This window comes from Hordeum vulgare, chromosome 2H (genome assembly GCF_904849725.1).
Source record: "Hordeum vulgare subsp. vulgare chromosome 2H, MorexV3_pseudomolecules_assembly, whole genome shotgun sequence".
Classification (NCBI taxonomy): Eukaryota; Viridiplantae; Streptophyta; class Magnoliopsida; order Poales; family Poaceae; genus Hordeum; species Hordeum vulgare.
Window position 1 is genome coordinate 530,515,707 of NC_058519.1, and position 5,733 is coordinate 530,521,439.

Below are 5,733 nucleotides of genomic sequence, written 5' to 3' on the forward strand. Positions count from 1 at the left end.
GCCGATTGATGTTGTTGCTGGAATCATGTTATACCGTCGTAGTGCTGCCGCGTGGATCCCATAGCTGAAAGCATGCACCACATCTTCGTCCTCCAAGCCCCTTCGTCGATTGTCGGCCATATCAAAGTTCGGCCGACCACTAGCTTGGGCATCGGCTCAATGATGGCTACATCCCTTGACACCTCCTACATCCTTCAAGTGTTTAACGGATTGGCTAGGTGAGTTTCTTTGTGCTTTTTCATGTTGTTTTTCTTGTGGCAATTAAATTGAACCTAGTCAATTCTAGTTTAGATGAAGAGGTTGAGGGAGATGATCTTTGACAACTTTTAGTTAGAATAGGAAGAAGACGAAGAAGATGATTTGGAAACAGTTGTTGCCATGATCTTCAACAAGGATTTTTGACGGTCGAGAGTGTGATCACAATTCAATTGTTTGTAAATCAATCAAGATAGAGAGGAGAGCCATATCAAGATTATGAAATTTTAATTCAACCCCAATGCAATCTATCTGGAGAAGTATTTTTACCGGTGATTTCGGATACATTCAAGCCTCTTCCTCACCATTGTGAAACTTGTGGAGACGCATGATGATGGTTTAAGTTAAGGTAGACCGTGAAATCTTTCGTGATACTTGTTATATGCGTTGGGTTTTTCGTGGAAATGAGGTCGGGGGAGTTGATATGTCTCCAACGTATCTACTTTTCCAAACTCTTTTGCCCTTGTTTTGGACTCTAATTTCCATGGTTTGAATGGAACTAACCCGGACTCACGTTGTTTTCAGCAGAATTGCCTTGGTGTTATTTTTGTGCAGGAATAAAAGTTCTCTGATTGACCTAAATATTTATGGAGAACGTTTTTGGAATTAATAAAAAATATTGGCGAAAGAATCAACTGGAGAGGGGCCACCACCTGGCCACAAGCCTGCAAGGCGCCCCCCTAGGGTGGGCCCATGGCTTGTGGGGTCCCTCTGGCTCCACCGACCTCGTTTGCACTTCTATATATTCCTATCTGGGGAGAAAAAATCAGAGAGAAGAATTCATCGCGTTTTGCGATACGGAGCCGCTTCCACCTCCTATTCTTCCTCGGGGGGCAGATCTGGAGTCTGATTTGGGCTCCGGAGAGGGGAAATCGACATCGTCATCATCACCAACCATCCTTCATCACCAATTTCATGATTCTCTCCGCCATTCATGAGTAATTCCATCGTAGGCTTGCTGGACGGTGATGGGTTGGATGAGATCTATCATGTAATCGAGTTAGTTTCGTTAGGGTTTGATCCCTAGTATCCATTATGTTCTGAGATTGATGTTGCTATGACTTTGCTATGCTTAATGCTTGTCACTTGGGCCCGAGTGCCATGATTTCAGATCTGAACCTATTATGTTTTCATAAATATATATGTGTTCTTGATACTATCTTGCAAGTTGTAGACACCTATTAGGAGTTAAGATCTGCATCCCTGAGGGTGACAATAACTGGGATTCTTTCCGGTGATTACCGTAGTTTGAGGAGTTCACGTATTCACTAAGTGCTAATGCTTTCGTCTGATTCTCTATTAAAAGGAGGCCTTAATATCCCTTAGTTTCCATTAGGACCCTGCTGCCACGGGAGGGTAGGACAAAAGATGTCATGCAAGTTCTTTTCCATAAGCACGTATGACTATATATGGAATACATATCTACATTACATTGATGAATTGGAGCTAGTTCTGTATCACCCTATGTTATGATTGTTGCATGATAAATGCCATACGACATAATTATCCATCACTTATCCATTGCCTACGAGCTTTCTGTTGGAAATATGCCCTAGAGGCAATAATAAATTAGTTATTATTATATTTCTTTGTTCATGATAATCGTTTATTATCCATGCTATAATTGTATTGATTGGAAACACAGTGCATGTGTGGATAAATAGACAAAACACTGTCCCTAGTAAGCCTCTAGTTGACTAGCTCGTTGATCAAAGATGGCAAGTGTTGTCACTTGATAACGGGATCACATCATTAGGAGAATCATGTGACGGACTAGACCCAAACTAATAGACGTAGCATGTTGATCGTGTCATTTTGTTGCTACTGTTTTCTGCGTGTCAAGTATTTGTTCCTATGACCATGAGATCATATAACTCAGTGACACCAGAGGAATGCTTTGTGTGTATCAAACGTCGCAACGTAACTGGGTGACTATAAAGATGCTCTACAGGTATCTCCGAAGGTGTTCGCTGAGTTAGTATGGATCAAGACTGGAATTTGTCACTCCGTGTGACGGAGAGGTATCTCGGGGCCCACTCGGTAATACAACATCACACACAAGCCTTGCAAGCAATGTGACTTAGTGTAAGTCATGGGATCTTGTATTACGGAACGAGTAAAGAGACTTGCCGGTAAATGAGATTGAAATAGGTATGCGGATACCGACGATCGAATCTCGGGAAAGTAACATACCGAAGGACAAAGGGAATGACATACGGGATTATATGAATCCTTGGCACTGAGGTTCAAACGATAAGATCTTCGTAGAATATGTAGGATCCAATATGGGCATCCAGGTCCCGCTATTGGATATTGACCGAGGAGTCACTCGGGTCATGTCTACATAGTTCTCGAACCCGCATGGTCTGCACACTTAAGGTTCGACGTTGTTTTATGCGTATTTGAGTTATATGGTTGGTTACCGAATGTTGTTCGGAGTCCCGGATGAGATCACGGACGTCACGAGGGTTTCCGGAATGGTCCGGAAACGAAGATTGATATATAGGATGACCTCATTTGGTTACCGGAAGGTTTTCGTGTATTACCGGAAAAGTTTCGGGCTCATCGGTAGTGTACTGGGAGTGCCGGGAGGGGTGCCAGGGACCATCAGGAGGGGTGTCACGCCCCAAGGGGTCTCATGGGCTATGGGAAGAGATAAACCAGCCCCTAGTGGGCTGGAATAAGTTCCCACTAAGGCCCATAAGGTTTGAGAAGGAAAAAAACACAAGGTGGAAAGAGTTTCCAAGTGGGAAGGTGGAATCCTACTCCAAGTAGGATTGGAGTAGGACTCCTCCACCTCCAATTTCGGCCAAACCTTTAGGTTTTGAGGCTGCCTCCTCCCCTCCCTCCCTCCTATATATAGTGGGGTTTTAGGGCTGATTTGGGACAACTTTTCCCACGGCAGCCCGACCACATACCTCCACGGTTTTTCCTCTAGATCGCGTTTCTGCGGAGCTCGGGCGGAGCCCTGCTGAGATTAGATCGCCACCAAGCTCCGGAGCGCCGTCACGCTGCCACAGAACTCATCTACCTCTCCGTCTCTCTTGCTGGATCAAGAAGGCTGAGATCATCGTCGAGCTGTACGTGTGCTGAACGCGGAGGTGCCGTCCGTTCGGCATTAGATCGGAACGGATCGTGGGACGGATCGCGGGACGGTTCGTGGGACGGTTCGCGGGACGGTTCGTGGGACGGTTCGCGGGGCGGATCGAGGGACGTGAGGATGTTCCACTACATCAACCGCGTTTCTTAATGCTTCTGCTGTGCGATCTACAAGGGTACGTAGATCGGAAATCCCCTCTCGTAGATGGACATCACCATGATAGGTCTTCGTGCGCGTAGAAATTTTTTTGTTTCCCATGCGACGTTCCCCAACAGTGGTATCAGAGCTAGGTTCATGGGTAGATGTCTTCTCGAGTAGAACACAAAAGTTTTTGTGGGCGGTGATGTGCGTTTTGCTGCCCTCCTTAGTCTTTTCTTGATTCCGAGGCATTGTTGGATCGAAGCGGCTCGGACCGACATTACTCGTACGCTTACGAGAGACTGGTTTCATCGCTACGAGTAACTCTGTTGCTCAAAGATGACCGGCGAGTGTCGGTTTCTCCAACTTTAGTTGAATCGGATTTGACCGAGGAGGTCCTTGGATGAGGTTAAATAGCAATTCATACATCTCCATTGTGGTGTTTGTGTAAGTAAGATGCGATCCTACTAGATACCCATGGTCACCACGTAAAACATGCAACAACAATTAGAGGACGTCTAACTTGTTTTTGCAGGGTATGCTTGTGATGTGATATGGCCAATGATGTGATGTGATATACTGGATGTATGAGATGCTCATGTTGTAATAGTTAATATCGACTTGCACGTCGATGGTACGGCAACCGGCAGGAGCCATAGGGTTGTCTTTAAACTAACATTTGTGCTTGTAGATGCGTTTACTATATTGCTAGGACGTAGCTTTAGTAGTAATAGCATGAGTAGCACGACAACCCCGATAGCGACACGTTGATGGAGATCATGGTGTGACGCCGGTGACAAGAAGATCGTGCCGGTGCTTTGGTGATGGAGATCAAGAAGCACATGATGATGGCCATATCATGTCACTTATGAATTGCATGTGATGTTAATCCTTTATGCACCTTATCTTGCTTAGAACGACGGTAGCATTATGAGGTGATCTCTCACTAAAATTTCAAGATGAAATTGTGTTCTCCCCGACTGTGCACCGTTCCGACAGTTCTTCGTTTCGAGACACCACGTGATGATCGGGTGTGATAGACTCAACGTTCACATACAACGGGTGCAAAACAGTTGCACACGCGGAACACTCGGGTTAAGCTTGACGAGCCTAGCATGTGCAGACATGGCCTCGGAACACATGAGACCGAAAGGTCGAGCATGAATCATATAGTTGATATGATTAGCATAGAGATGCTTAACACTGAAACTATTATCGACTCACGTGATGATCGGACTTGAGATAGTGGATTTGGATCATGTACCACTCAAATGACTAGAGAGATGTACTTTTTGAGTGGGAGTTCTTAACTAATATGATTAATTGAACTAATTGTCATGAACAAAGTCTAATGGTCTTTGAGAATTACGATGTAGCTTGCGCTATAGCTCTACTATTTTTATATGTTCCTAGAGAAAATTTAGTTGAAAGTTGATAGTAGCAAACTTTGCAGAGGATTGTCCTCGTTGCTGCGCAGAAGGCTTATGTCCTTAATGCACCACTCGGTGTGCTGCACCTCGAGCGTCGTCTGTGGATGCTGTGAACATCCGACATACATGTTTCTAATGACTACACGATAGTTCAGTGCAAAATACTTAATGGCTTAGAAGCAAGGCGCCGAAGACGTTTTGAAACGTCGCGGAACATAAGTGATGTTCTAAAGAGATGAAATTGTGATTTCATGCTTGTGCCCTTGTTAAGAGGTACAAGACCTCTGACAAGATTCTTTGTCCACAAAGTAAAGGAGAAAAGCTCAATCATTGAGCGTGTGCTCAGATTGTCTGAGTACGACAATCGCTTGAATCAAGTGGGAGTTAATCTTCCAGATGAGATAGTGATGGTTCTCCAAAGTCACTGCCACCAAGCTGTGAGAGCTTCGTGATGAACTATAACATATCAAGGATAGATACAATGATCCTTGAGCGATTCGCGATGTTTGACACTGCGAAAGTAGAAATCAAGAAAGAGCATCAATAGTTGATGGTTAGTAAAACCACTAAGTTTCAAGAAAGGCAAGGGCTAGAAGGGATACTTCGTGAAACGGCAAAACAATTGCTGCACTAATGAAGAGACCCAAGATTAAACCCAAACCCGAGACTAAGTGCTTCTGTAATGAGGGGAACAGTCACTGAGGCGGAGCAACTCTAGATACTTGGTAGATAAGAAGGCTGGCAAAAGTCGAAAGAAGTATATTTGATATACATGATGTTGATGTGTACTTTACTAGTACTCCTAGTAGC